The sequence below is a fragment of the Macaca fascicularis genome, chromosome 17, assembly GCF_037993035.2.
Source record: "Macaca fascicularis isolate 582-1 chromosome 17, T2T-MFA8v1.1".
NCBI lineage: Eukaryota > Metazoa > Chordata > Mammalia > Primates > Cercopithecidae > Macaca > Macaca fascicularis.
Window position 1 is genome coordinate 44,965,784 of NC_088391.1, and position 15,412 is coordinate 44,981,195.

Below are 15,412 nucleotides of genomic sequence, written 5' to 3' on the forward strand. Positions count from 1 at the left end.
TGGAATTGGCAAAGGGATATTTGGAAGCCCATAGAGAGCTATGGTGAAAAAGGAAATATCCTCAGATGAAATCAGGAAAGAAGCTTTCTGAGAAACTGCTCTGTTATGTGTGACTTCCACTCACAGAGTTACATCTGTATTTCGTGGATCTCTTTGCTAGCCTTATTTCTGTGGAATCTGAGAACAGATATTTCGGATCCCTTTGAAGACTATAGGGCCATAGGAAATATCCTCCGATAACAAAGAGAAAGAAGCTTTCTGATAAACTTCTTTGTGTTCTGTGAAATCATCTCACAGAGTTACAGCTTTCCCTTCAAGAAGCCTTTCGCTAAGACAGTTCTTGTGGAATTGGCAAAGTGATATTTGGGAGCCCACACAGGCCTATGTTGAAAAAGGAAATATCCTCAGATGAAATCTGGAAAGAAGTTTTCTGAGAAACTGCTTAGTGTTCTGTTAATTCATCTCACAGAGTTACATCTGTATTTCGTGGATCTCTTTGCTAGCCTTATTTCTGTGGAATCTGAGAACAGATATTTTGGATCCCTTTGAAGACTATAGGGTCAAAGGAAATATCCTCCGATAACAAAGAGAAAGAAGCTTTCTGAGAAACTTGTTTGTGTTCTGTGAAATCATCTCACAGAGTTACAGCTTTCCCTTCAAGACGCCTTTCGCTAAGACAGTTCTTGTGGAATTGGCAAAGGGATATTTGGAAGCCCATAGAGGGCTATGGTGAAAAAGGAAATATCCTCAGATGAAATCTGGAAAGAAGCTTTCTGAGAAACTGCCCTGTGATGTGTGACTTCCACTCACAGAGTTACATCTGTGTTTCGTGGATCTCTTTGCTAGCCTTATTTCTGTGGAATCTGAGAACAGATATTTCGGATCCCTTTGAAGACTATAGGGCCAAAGGAAATATCCTCCGATAACAAAGAGAAAGAAGCTTTCTGAGAAACTTCTTTGTGTTCTGTGAAATCATCTCACAGAGTTACAGCTTTCCACTCAAGAAGCCTTTCACTAAGACAGTTCTTGTGGAATTGGCAAAGGGATATTTCAGAGCCCATAGAGGCCTATTGTGAAAAAGGAAATATCCTCAGATGAAATCAGGAAAGAAGCTTTCTGAGAAACTGCTTAGTGTTCTGTTAATTCATCTCACAGAGTTACATCTGTATTTCGTGGATCTCTTTGCTAGCCTTATTTCTGTGGAATCTGAGAACAGATATTTCGGATCCCTTTGAAGACTATAGGGCCAAAGGAAATATCCTCCGATAACAAAGAGAAAGAAGCTTTCTGAGAAACTTCTTTGTGTTCTGTGAAATCATCTCACAGAGTTACAGCTTTCCACTCAAGAAGCCTTTCACTAAGACAGTTCTTGTGGAATTGGCAAAGGGATATTTCAGAGCCCATAGAGGCCTATTGTGAAAAAGGAAATATCCTCAGATGAAATCAGGAAAGAAGCTTTCTGAGAAACTGCTTAGTGTTCTGTTAATTCATCTCACAGAGTTACATCTGTATTTCGTGGATCTCTTTGCTAGCCTTATTTCTGTGGAATCTGAGAACAGATATTTCGGATCCCTTTGAAGACTATAGGGCCAAAGGAAATATCCTCCGATAACAATGAGAAAGAAGCTTTCTGAGAAACTTCTTTGTGTTCTGGGAAATCATCTCACAGAGTTACAGCTTTCCCCTCAAGAAGCCTTTCGCTAAGACAGTTCTTGTGGAATTGGCAAAGGGATATTTGGGAGCCCATAGAGGCCTACGGTGAAAAAGGAAATATCCTCAGATGAAATCTGGAAAGAAGCTTTCTGAGAAACTTCTTAGTGTTCTGTTAATTCATCTCACAGAGTTACATCTGTATTTCGTGGATCTCTTTGCTAGCCTTATTTCTGTGGAATCTGAGAACAGATATTTCGGATCCCTTTGAAGACTATAGGTTCAAAGGAAATATCCTCCGATAACAAAGAGAAAGAAGCTTTCTGAGAAACTTCTTTGTGTTCTGTGAAATCATCTCACAGAGTTACAGCTTTCCCTTCAAGAAGCCTTTCTCTTAGACAGTTCTTGTGGAATTGGCAAAGTGATATTTGGAAGCCCATAGAGGGCTATGGTGAAAAAGGAAATATCCTCAGATGAAATCTGGAAAGAAGCTTTCTGAGAAACTGCTCTGTGATGTGTGACTTCCATTCACAGAGTTACATCTGTATGTCGTGGATCTCTTTGCTAGCCTTATTTCTGTGGAATCTGAGAACAGATATTTCGGATCCCTTTGAAGACTATAGGGCCAAAGGAAATATCCTCCGATAACAAAGAGAAAGAAGCTTTCTGAGAAACTTCTTTGTGTTCTGTGAAATCATCTCACAGAGTTACAGCTTTCCACTCAAGAAGCCTTTCGCTAAGGCAGTTCTTGTGGAATTGGCAAAGGGATATTTGGAAGCCCATAGAGGCCTATGGTGAAAAAGGAAATATCCTCCGATGAAATGTGGAAAGAAGCTTTCTGAGAAACTGCTTAGTGTTCTGTTAATTCATCTCACAGAGTTACATCTGTATTTCGTGGATCTCTTTGCTAGCCTTATTTCTGTGGAATCTGAGAACAGATATTTCGGATCCCTTTGAAGACTATAGGGCCAAAGGAAATATCCTCCGATAACAAAGAGAAAGAAGCTTTCTGAGAAACTTCTTTGTGTTCTGTGAAATCATCTCACAGAGTTACAGCTTTCCACTCAAGAAGCCTTTCGCTGAGACAGTTCTTGTGGAATTGTCAAAGTGATATTTGGGAGCCCATACAGGACTATGGTGAAAAAGGAAATATCCTCAGATGAAATCAGGAAAGAAGCTTTCTGAGAAACTGCTTAGTGTTCTGTTAATTCATCTCACAGAATTACATCTGTATTTCGTGGATCTCTTTGCTAGCCTTATTTGTGTGGAATCTGAGAACAGATATTTCGGATCCCTTTGAAGATTATAGGGCCAAAGGAAATATCCTCCGATAACAAAGAGAAAGAAGCTGTCTGAGAAACTTCTTTGTGTTCTGTGAAATCATCTCACAGAGTTACAGCTTTCCCTTCAAGAAGCCTTTCTCTTAGACAGTTCTGTGGAATTGGCAAAGTGATATTTGGAAGCCCATAGAGGGCTATGGTGAAAAAGGAAATATCCTCAGATGAAATCTGGAAAGAAGCTTTCTGAGAAACTGCTCTGTGATGTGTGACTTCCACTCACAGAGTTACATCTGTATTTCGTGGATCTCTTTGCTAGCCTTATTTCTGTGGAATCTGAGAACAGATATTTCGGATCCCTTTGAAGATTATAGGGCCAAAGGAAATATCCTCCGATAACAAAGAGAAAGAAGCTTTCTGAGAAACTTCTTTGTGTTCTGTGAAATCATCTCACAGAGTTACAGCTTTCCCCTCAAGAAGCCTTTCGCTAAGATAGTTCTTGTGGAATTGGCAAAGGGATATTTGGAAGCCCATAGAGAGCTATGGTGAAAAAGGAAATATCCTCAGATGAAATCAGGAAAGAAGCTTTCTGAGAAACTGCTCTGTTATGTGTGACTTCCACTCACAGAGTTACATCTGTATTTCGTGGATCTCTTTGCTAGCCTTATTTCTGTGGAATCTGAGAACAGATATTTCGGATCCCTTTGAAGACTATAGGGCCATAGGAAATATCCTCCGATAACAAAGAGAAAGAAGCTTTCTGATAAACTTCTTTGTGTTCTGTGAAATCATCTCACAGAGTTACAGCTTTCCCTTCAAGAAGCCTTTCGCTAAGACAGTTCTTGTGGAATTGGCAAAGTGATATTTGGGAGCCCACACAGGCCTATGTTGAAAAAGGAAATATCCTCAGATGAAATCTGGAAAGAAGTTTTCTGAGAAACTGCTTAGTGTTCTGTTAATTCATCTCACAGAGTTACATCTGTATTTCGTGGATCTCTTTGCTAGCCTTATTTCTGTGGAATCTGAGAACAGATATTTTGGATCCCTTTGAAGACTATAGGGTCAAAGGAAATATCCTCCGATAACAAAGAGAAAGAAGCTTTCTGAGAAACTTGTTTGTGTTCTGTGAAATCATCTCACAGAGTTACAGCTTTCCCTTCAAGACGCCTTTCGCTAAGACAGTTCTTGTGGAATTGGCAAAGGGATATTTGGAAGCCCATAGAGGGCTATGGTGAAAAAGGAAATATCCTCAGATGAAATCTGGAAAGAAGCTTTCTGAGAAACTGCCCTGTGATGTGTGACTTCCACTCACAGAGTTACATCTGTGTTTCGTGGATCTCTTTGCTAGCCTTATTTCTGTGGAATCTGAGAACAGATATTTCGGATCCCTTTGAAGACTATAGGGCCAAAGGAAATATCCTCCGATAACAAAGAGAAAGAAGCTTTCTGAGAAACTTCTTTGTGTTCTGTGAAATCATCTCACAGAGTTACAGCTTTCCACTCAAGAAGCCTTTCACTAAGACAGTTCTTGTGGAATTGGCAAAGGGATATTTCAGAGCCCATAGAGGCCTATTGTGAAAAAGGAAATATCCTCAGATGAAATCAGGAAAGAAGCTTTCTGAGAAACTGCTTAGTGTTCTGTTAATTCATCTCACAGAGTTACATCTGTATTTCGTGGATCTCTTTGCTAGCCTTATTTCTGTGGAATCTGAGAACAGATATTTCGGATCCCTTTGAAGACTATAGGGCCAAAGGAAATATCCTCCGATAACAAAGAGAAAGAAGCTTTCTGAGAAACTTCTTTGTGTTCTGTGAAATCATCTCACAGAGTTACAGCTTTCCACTCAAGAAGCCTTTCACTAAGACAGTTCTTGTGGAATTGGCAAAGGGATATTTCAGAGCCCATAGAGGCCTATTGTGAAAAAGGAAATATCCTCAGATGAAATCAGGAAAGAAGCTTTCTGAGAAACTGCTTAGTGTTCTGTTAATTCATCTCACAGAGTTACATCTGTATTTCGTGGATCTCTTTGCTAGCCTTATTTCTGTGGAATCTGAGAACAGATATTTCGGATCCCTTTGAAGACTATAGGGCCAAAGGAAATATCCTCCGATAACAATGAGAAAGAAGCTTTCTGAGAAACTTCTTTGTGTTCTGGGAAATCATCTCACAGAGTTACAGCTTTCCACTCAAGAAGCCTTTCGCTAAGACAGTTCTTGTGGAATTGGCAAAGGGATATTTGGGAGCCCATAGAGGCCTACGGTGAAAAAGGAAATATCCTCCGATGAAATCTGGAAAGAAGCTTTCTGAAAAACTTCTTAGTGTTCTGTTAATTCATCTCACAGAGTTACATCTGTATTTCGTGGATCTCTTTGCTAGCCTTATTTCTGTGGAATCTGAGAACAGATATTTCGGATCCCTTTGAAGACTATAGGGCCAAAGGAAATATCCTCCGATAACAAAGAGAAAGAAGCTTTCTGAGAAACTTCTTTGTGTTCTGTGAAATCATCTCACAGAGTTACAGCTTTCCCTTCAAGAAGCCTTTCTCTTAGACAGTTCTTGTGGAATTGGCAAAGTGATATTTGGAAGCCCATAGAGGGCTATGGTGAAAAAGGAAATATCCTCAGATGAAATCTGGAAAGAAGCTTTCTGAGAAACTGCTCTGTGATGTGTGACTTCCATTCACAGAGTTACATCTGTATGTCGTGGATCTCTTTGCTAGCCTTATTTCTGTGGAATCTGAGAACAGATATTTCGGATCCCTTTGAAGACTATAGGGCCAAAGGAAATATCCTCCGATAACAAAGAGAAAGAAGCTTTCTGAGAAACTTCTTTGTGTTCTGTGAAATCATCTCACAGAGTTACAGCTTTCCACTCAAGAAGCCTTTCGCTAAGGCAGTTCTTGTGGAATTGGCAAAGGGATATTTGGAAGCCCATAGAGGCCTATGGTGAAAAAGGAAATATCCTCCGATGAAATGTGGAAAGAAGCTTTCTGAGAAACTGCTTAGTGTTCTGTTAATTCATCTCACAGAGTTACATCTGTATTTCGTGGATCTCTTTGCTAGCCTTATTTCTGTGGAATCTGAGAACAGATATTTCGGATCCCTTTGAAGACTATAGGGCCAAAGGAAATATCCTCCGATAACAAAGAGAAAGAAGCTTTCTGAGAAACTTCTTTGTGTTCTGTGAAATCATCTCACAGAGTTACAGCTTTCCACTCAAGAAGCCTTTCGCTGAGACAGTTCTTGTGGAATTGGCAAAGTGATATTTGGGAGCCCATTCAGGACTATGGTGAAAAAGGAAATATCCTCAGATGAAATCAGGAAAGAAGCTTTCTGAGAAACTGCTCTGTTATGTGTGACTTCCACTCACAGAGTTACATCTGTATTTCGTGGATCTCTTTGCTAGCCTTATTTCTGTGGAATCTGAGAACAGATATTTCTCATCCCTTTGAAGACTATAGGGCCAAAGGAAATATCCTCCGATAACAAAGAGAAAGAAGCTTTCTGAGAAACTTCTCTGTGTTCTGTGAAATCATCTCACAGAGTTACAGCTTTCCCCTCAAGAAGCCTTTCGCTAAGACAGTTCTTGTGGAATTGGCAAAGTGATATTTGGGAGCCCACACAGGCCTATGTTGAAAAAGGAAATATCGTCAGATGAAATCTTGAAAGAAGCTGAGAAACTGCTTAGTGTTCTGTTAATTCATCTCACAGAGTTACATCTGTATTTCGTGGATCTCTTTGCTTGCCTTATTTCTGTGGAATCTGAGAACAGATATTTCGGATCCCTTTGAAGACTATAGGGTGAAAGGAAATATCCTCCGATAACAAAGAGAAAGAAGCTTTCTGAGAAACTTCTTTGTGTTCTGTGAAATCATCTCACAGAGTTACAGCTTTCCCTTCAAGACGCCTTTCGCTAAGACAGTTCTTGTGGAATTGGCAAAGGGATATTTGGAAGCCCATAGAGGGCTATGGTGAAAAAGGAAATATCCTCAGATGAAATCTGGAAAGAAGCTTTCTGAGAAACTGCCCTGTGATGTGTGACTTCCACTCACAGAGTTACATCTGTGTTTCGTGGATCTCTTTGCTAGCCTTATTTCTGTGGAATCTGAGAACAGATATTTCGGATCCCTTTGAATACTATAGGGCCAAAGGAAATATCCTCCGATAACAAAGAGAAAGAAGCTTTCTGAGAAACTTCTTTGTGTTCTGTGAAATCATCTCACAGAGTTACAGCTTTCCACTCAAGAAGCCTTTCACTAAGACAGTTCTTCTGGAATTGGCAAAGGGATATTTCAGAGCCCATAGAGGCCTATGGTGAAAAAGGAAATATCCTCAGATGAAATCAGGAAAGAAGCTTTCTGAGAAACTGCTTAGTGTTCTGTTAATTCATCTCACAGAATTACATCTGTATTTCGTGGATCTCTTTGCTAGCCTTATTTCTGTGGAATCTGGGAACAGATATTTCGGATCCCTTTGAAGATTATAGGGCCAAAGGAAATATCCTCCGATAACAAAGAGAAAGAAGCTTTCTGAGAAACTTCTTTGTGTTCTGTGAAATCATCTCACAGAGTTACAGCTTTCCCTTCAAGACGCCTTTCGCTAAGACAGTTCTTGTGGAATTGGGAAAGGGATATTTGGAAGCCCATAGAGGGCTATGGTGAAAAAGGAAATATCCTCAGATGAAATCTGGAAAGAAGCTTTCTGAGAAACTGCCCTGTGATGTGTGACTTCCACTCACAGAGTTACATCTGTATTTCGTGGATCTCTTTGCTAGCCTTATTTCTGTGGAATCTGAGAACAGATATTTCGGATCCCTTTGAAGACTATAGGGTAAAAGGAAATATCCTCCGATAACAAAGAGAAAGAAGCTTTCTGAGAAACTTCTTTGTGTTCTGTGAAATCATCTCACAGAGTTACAGCTTTCCACTCAAAAAGCCTTTCGCTAAGGCAGTTCTTGTGGAATTGGCAAAGGGACATTTGGAAGCCCATAGAGGCCTATGGTGAAAAAGGAAATATCCTCAGATGAAATCTGGAAAGAAGCTTTCTGAGAAACTGCTTAGTGTTCTGTTAATTCATCTCACAGAGTTACATCTGTATTTCGTGGATCTCTTTGCTAGCCTTATTTCTGTGGAATCTGAGAACAGATATTTCGGATCCCTTTGAAGACTATAGGGCCAAAGGAAATATCCTCCGATAACAAAGAGAAAGAAGCTATCTGAGAAACTTCTTTGTGTTCTGTGAAATCATCTCACAGAGTTACAGCTTTCCACTCAAGAAGCCTTTCGCTGAGACAGTTCTTGTGGAATTGGCAAAGTGATATTTGGGAGCCCATACAGGACTATGGTGAAAAAGGAAATATCCTCAGATGAAATCTGGAAAGAAGCTTTCTGAGAAACTGCCCTGTGATGTGTGACTTCCACTCACAGAGTTACATCTGTATTTCGTGGATCTCTTTGCTAGCCTTATTTCTGTGGAATCTGAGAACAGATATTTCGGATCCCTTTGAAGACTATAGGGCCAAAGGAAATATCCTCCGATAACAAAGAGAAAGAAGCTTTCTGAGAAACTTCTTTGTGTTCTGTGAAATCATCTCACAGAGTTACAGCTTTCCCCTCAAGAAGCCTTTCGCTAAGACAGTTCTTGTGGAATTGGCAAAGTGATATTTGGGAGCCCACACAGGCCTATGTTGAAAAAGGAAATATCCTCAGATGAAATCTTGAAAGAAGCTTTCTGAGAAACTGCTTAGTGTTCTGTTAATTCATCTCACAGAGTTACATCTGTATTTCGTGGATCTCTTTGCTTGCCTTATTTCTGTGGAATCTGAGAACAGATATTTCGGATGACTTTGAAGACTATACGGTCAAAGGAAATATCCTCCGATAACAAAGAGAAAGAAGCTTTCTGAGAAACTTCTTTGTGTTCTGTGAAATCATCTCACAGAGTTACAGCTTTCCACTGAAGAAGTCTTTCGCTAAGACAGTTCTTGTGGAATTGGCAAAGGTATATTTCAGTGCCCATAGAGGCCTATGGTGAAAAAGGAAATATCCTCAGATGAAATCTGGAAAGAAGCTTTCTGAGAAACTTCTTAGCGTTCTGTTAATTCATCTCACAGAGTTACATCTGTATTTCGTGGATCTCTTTGCTAGCCTTATTTCTGTGGAATCTGAGAACAGATATTTCGGATCCCTTTGAAGACTATAGGGCCAAAGGAAATATCCTCCGATACAAAGAGAAAGAAGCTTTCTGAGAAACTTCTTTGTGTTCTGTGAAATCATCTCACAGAGTTACAGCTTTCCCTTCAAGAAGCCTTTCTCTTAGACAGTTCTTGTGGAATTGGCAAAGTGATATTTGGAAGCCCATAGAGGGCTATGCTGAAAAAGGAAATATCCTCTGATGAAATCTTGAAAGAAGCTTTCTGAGAAACTGCTCTGTGATGTGTGACTTCCACTCACAGAGTTACATCTGTATTTCGTGGATCTCTTTGCTACCCTTATTTCTGTGGAATCTGAGAACAGATATTTCGGATCCCTTTGAAGACTATAGGGTCAAAGGAAATATCCTCCGATAACAAAGACAAAGAAGCTTTCTGAGAAACTTCTTTGTGTTCTGTGAAATCATCTCACAGAGTTACAGCTTTCCCTTCAAGACGCCTTTCGCTAAGACAGTTCTTGTGGAATTGGCAAAGGGATATTTGGAAGCCCATAGAGGGCTCTGGTGAAAAAGGAAATATCCTCAGATGAAGTCTGGAAAGAAGCTTTCTGAGAAACTGCCCTGTGATGTGTGACTTCCACTCACAGAGTTACATCTGTGTTTCGTGGATCTCTTTGCTAGCCTTATTTCTGTGGAATCTGAGAACAGATATTTCGGATCCCTTTGAAGACTATAGGGTCAAAGGAAATATCCTCCGATAACAAAGAGAAAGAAGCTTTCTGAGAAACTTCTTTGTGTTCTGTGAAATCATCTCACAGAGTTACAGCTTTCCACTCAAGTAGCCTTTCACTAAGACAGTTCTTGTGGAATTGGCAAAGGGATATTTCAGAGCCCATAGAGGCCTATGATGAAAAAGGAAATATCCTCAGATGAAATCAGGAAAGAAGCTTTCTGAGAAACTGCTTCGTGTTCTGTTAATTCATCTCACAGAGTTACATCTGTATGTCGTGGATCTCTTTGCTAGCCTTATTTCTGTGGAATCTGAGAAGAGATATTTCGGATCCCTTAGAAGACTATAGGGCCAAAGGAAATATCCTCCGATAACAAAGAGAAAGAGGCTTTCTGAGAAACTTCTTTCTGTTCTGTGAAATCATCTCACAGAGTTACAGCTTTCCCGTCAAGAAGCCTTTCGGTAAGACAGTTCTTGTGGAATTGGCAAAGGGATATTTCAGAGCCCATAGAGGCCTATGGTGAAAAAGGAAATATCCTCAGATGAAATCTGGAAAGAAGCTTTCTGAGAAACTGCTTAGTGTTCTGTTAATTCATCCCACAGAGTTACATCTGTATTTCATGGATCTCTTTGCTAGCCTTATTTCTGTGGAATCTGAGAACAGATATTTCGGATCCCTTTGAAGACTATAGGGCCAAAGGAAATATCCTCCGATAACAAAGAGAAAGAAGCTTTCTGAGAAACTTCTTTGTGTTCTTGAAATCATCTCACAGAGTTACAGCTTTCTCCTCAAGAAGCCTTTCGCTAAGACAGTTCTTGTGGAATTGGCAAAGGGATATTTGGGAGCCCATAGAGGCCTATGTTGAAAAAGGAAATATCCTCAGATGAAATCTGGAAAGAAGCTTTCGAAGAAACTTCTTAGTGTTCTGTTAATTCACCTCACAGAGTTACATCTGTATTTCGTGGATCTCTTTGCTAGCCTTATTTCTGTGCAATCTGAGAACAGATATTTCGGATCCCTTTGAAGACTATAGGGCCAAAGGAAATATCCTCCGATAACAAAGAGATAGAAGCTTTCTGAGAAACTTCTTTGTGTTCTGTGAAATCATCTCACAGAGTTACAGCTTTCCACTCAAGAAGCCTTTCGCTAAGACAGTTCTTGTGGAATTGGCAAAGTGATATTTGGGAGCCGATACAGGACTATGGTGAAAAAGGAAATATCCTCCGATGAAATCAGGAAAGAAGCTTTCTGAGAAACTTCTTAGTGTTCTGTTAATTCATCTCACCGAGTTATATCTGTATTTCGTGGATCACATTGCTAGCCTTATTTCTGTGGAATCTGAGGAGAGATATTTCGGATCCCTTTGAAGACTATAGGGCCAAAGGAAATATCCTCCGATAACAAAGAGAAAGAAGCTTTCTGAGAAACTTCTTTGTGTTCTGTGAAATCATCTCACAGAGTTACAGCTTTCCCCTCAAGAAGCCTTTCGCTAAGACAGTTCTTGTGGAATTGTCAAAGGGATATTTGGGAGCCCATAGAGGCCTAGGGTGAAAAAGGAAATATCCTCAGATGAAATCTGGAAAGAAGCTTTCTGAGAAACTTCTTAGTGTTCTGTAATTCATCTCACAGAGTTACATCTGTATTTCCTGGATCTCTTTGCTAGCCTTATTTCTGTGGAATCTGAGAACAGATATTTCGGATCCCTTTGAAGACTGTAGGGCCAAAGGAAATATCCTCCGATAACAAAGAGAAAGAAGCTTTCTGAGAAACTTCTTTCTGTTCTGTGAAATCATCTCACAGAGTTACAGCTTTCCCCTCAAGAAGCCTTTCGCTAAGACAGTTCTTGTGGAATTGGGAAAGGGATATTTCAGAGCCCATAGAGGCCTATGGTGAAAAAGGAAATATCCTCAGATGAAATCTGGAAAGAAGCTTTCTGAGAAACTGCTCTGTGATGTGTGACTTCCACTCACAGAGTTACATCTGTATTTCGTGGATCTCTTTGCTAGCCTTATTTCTGTGGAATCTGAGAACAGATATTTCGGATCCCTTTGAAGACTATAGGGCCAAAGGAAATATCCTCCGATAACAAAGAGAAAGAAGCTTTCTGAGAAACTTCTTTGTGTTCTGTGAAATCATCTCACAGAGTTACAGCTTTCCCTTCAAGACGCCTTTCGCTAAGACAGTTCTTGTGGAATTGGCAAAGGGATATTTGGAAGCCCATAGAGGGCTCTGGTGAAAAAGGAAATATCCTCAGATGAAGTCTGGAAAGAAGCTTTCTGAGAAACTGCCCTGTGATGTGTGACTTCCACTCACAGAGTTACATCTGTGTTTCGTGGATCTCTTTGCTAGCCTTATTTCTGTGGAATCTGAGAACAGATATTTCGGATCCCTTTGAAGACTATAGGGTCAAAGGAAATATCCTCCGATAACAAAGAGAAAGAAGCTTTCTGAGAAACTTCTTTGTGTTCTGTGAAATCATCTCACAGAGTTACAGCTTTCCACTCAAGTAGCCTTTCACTAAGACAGTTCTTGTGGAATTGGCAAAGGGATATTTCAGAGCCCATAGAGGCCTATGATGAAAAAGGAAATATCCTCAGATGAAATCAGGAAAGAAGCTTTCTGAGAAACTGCTTAGTGTTCTGTTAATTCATCTCACAGAGTTACATCTGTATGTCGTGGATCTCTTTGCTAGCCTTATTTCTGTGGAATCTGAGAAGAGATATTTCGGATCCCTTAGAAGACTATAGGGCCAAAGGAAATATCCTCCGATAACAAAGAGAAAGAAGCTTTCTGAGAAACTTCTTTCTGTTCTGTGAAATCATCTCACAGAGTTACAGCTTTCCCCTCAAGAAGCCTTTCGCTAAGACAGTTCTTGTGGAATTGGCAAAGGGATATTTCAGAGCCCATAGAAGCCTATGGTGAAAAAGGAAATATCCTCAGATGAAATCTGGAAAGAAGCTTTCTGAGAAACTGCTCAGTGTTCTGTTAATTCATCCCACAGAGTTACATCTGTATTTCTTGGATGTCTTTGCTAGCCTTATTTCTGTGGAATCTGAGAACAGATATTTCGGATCCCTTTGAAGACTATAGGGCCAAAGGAAATATCCTCCGATAACAAAGAGAAAGAAGCTTTCTGAGAAACTTCTTTGTGTTCTTGAAATCATCTCACAGAGTTACAGCTTTCTCCTCAAGAAGCCTTTCGCTAAGACAGTTCTTGTGGAATTGGCAAAGGGATATTTGGGAGCCCATAGAGGCCTATGTTGAAAAAGGAAATATCCTCAGATGAAATCTGGAAAGAAGCTTTCGAAGAAACTTCTTAGTGTTCTGTTAATTCACCTCACAGAGTTACATCTGTATTTCGTGGATCTCTTTGCTAGCCTTATTTCTGTGCAATCTGAGAACAGATATTTCGGATCCCTTTGAAGACTATAGGGCCAAAGGAAATATCCTCCGATAACAAAGAGATAGAAGCTTTCTGAGAAACTTCTTTGTGTTCTGTGAAATCATCTCACAGAGTTACAGCTTTCCACTCAAGAAGCCTTTCGCTAAGACAGTTCTTGTGGAATTGGCAAAGTGATATTTGGGAGCCGATACAGGACTATGGTGAAAAAGGAAATATCCTCCGATGAAATCTGGAAAGAAGCTTTCTGAGAAACTTCTTAGTGTTCTGTTAATTCATCTCACCGAGTTATATCTGTATTTCGTGGATCACATTGCTAGCCTTATTTCTGTGGAATCTGAGAACAGATATTTCGGATCCCTTTGAAGACTATAGGGCCAAAGGAAATATCCTCCGATAACAAAGAGAAAGAAGCTTTCTGAGAAACTTCTTTGTGTTCTGTGAAATCATCTCACAGAGTTACAGCTTTCCCCTCAAGAAGCCTTTCGCTAAGACAGTTCTTGTGGTATTGGCAAAGGGATATTTGGGAGCCCATAGAGGCCTAGGGTGAAAAAGGAAATATCCTCAGATGAAATCTGGAAAGAAGCTTTCTGAGAAACTTCTTAGTGTTCTGTTAATTCATCTCACAGAGTTACATCTGTATTTCCTGGATCTCTTTGCTAGCCTTATTTCTGTGGAATCTGAGAACAGATATTTCGGATCCCTTTGAAGACTGTAGGGCCAAAGGAAATATCCTCCGATAACAAAGAGAAAGAAGCTTTCTGAGAAACTTCTTTCTGTTCTGTGAAATCATCTCACAGAGTTACAGCTTTCCCCTCAAGAAGCCTTTCGCTAAGACAGTTCTTGTGGAATTGGGAAAGGGATATTTCAGAGCCCATAGAGGCCTATGGTGAAAAAGGAAATATCCTCAGATGAAATCTGGAAAGAAGCTTTCTGAGAAACTGCTCTGTGATGTGTGACTTCCACTCACAGAGTTACATCTGTATTTCGTGGATCTCTTTGCTAGCCTTATTTCTGTGGAATCTGAGAACAGATATTTCGGATCCCTTTGAAGACTATAGGGCCAAAGGAAATATCCTCCGATAACAAAGAGAAAGAAGCTTTCTGAGAAACTTCTTTGTGTTCTGTGAAATCATCTCACAGAGTTACAGCTTTCCCTGCAAGACGCCTTTCGCTAAGACAGTTCTTGTGGAATTGGCAAAGGGATATTTGGAAGCCCATAGAGGGCTCTGGTGAAAAAGGAAATATCCTCAGATGAAGTCTGGAAAGAAGCTTTCTGAGAAACTGCCCTGTGATGTGTGACTTCCACTCACAGAGTTACATCTGTATTTCGTGGATCTCTTTGCTAGCCTTATTTCTCTGGAATCTGAGAACAGATATTTCGGATCCCTTTGAAGACTATAGGGCCAAAGGAAATATCCTCCGATAACAAAGAGAAAGAAGCTTTCTGAGAAACTTCTTTGTGTTCTGTGAAATCATCTCACAGAGTTACAGCTTTCCCCTCAAGAAGCCTTTCGCTAAGACAGTTCTTGTGGAATTGGCAAAGGGATATTTGGGAGCCCATAGAGGCCTATGGTGAAAAAGGAAATATCCTCAGATGAAATCTGGAAAGAAGCTTTCTGAGAAACTTCTTAGTGTTCTGTTAATTCATCTCACAGAGTTACATCAGTATTTCGTGGATCTCTTTGCTAGCCTTATTTCTGTGGAATCTGAAAACAGATATTTCGGATCCCTTTGAAGACTATAGGGCCAAAGGAAATATCCTCCGATAACAAAGAGAAAGAAGCTTTCTGAGAAACTTCTTTCTGTTCTGTGAAATCATCTCACAGAGTTACAGCTTTCCCCTCAAGAAGCCTTTCGCTAAGACAGTTTTTGTGGAATTGGGAAAGGGATATTTCAGAGCCCATAGAGGCCTATGGTGAAAAAGGAAATATCCTCAGATGAAATCTGGAAAGAAGCTTTCTGAGAAACTGCTCTGTGATGTGTGACTTCCACTCACAGAGTTACATCTGTATTTCGTGGATCTCTTTGCTAGCCTTATTTCTGTGGAATCTGAGAACAGATATTTCGGATCCCTTTGAAGACTATAGGGCCAAAGGAAATATCCTCCGATAACAAAGAGAAAGAAGCTTTCTGAGAAACTTCTTTGTGTTCTGTGAAATCATCTCACAGAGTTACAGCTTTCTCCTCAAGAAGCCTTTCGC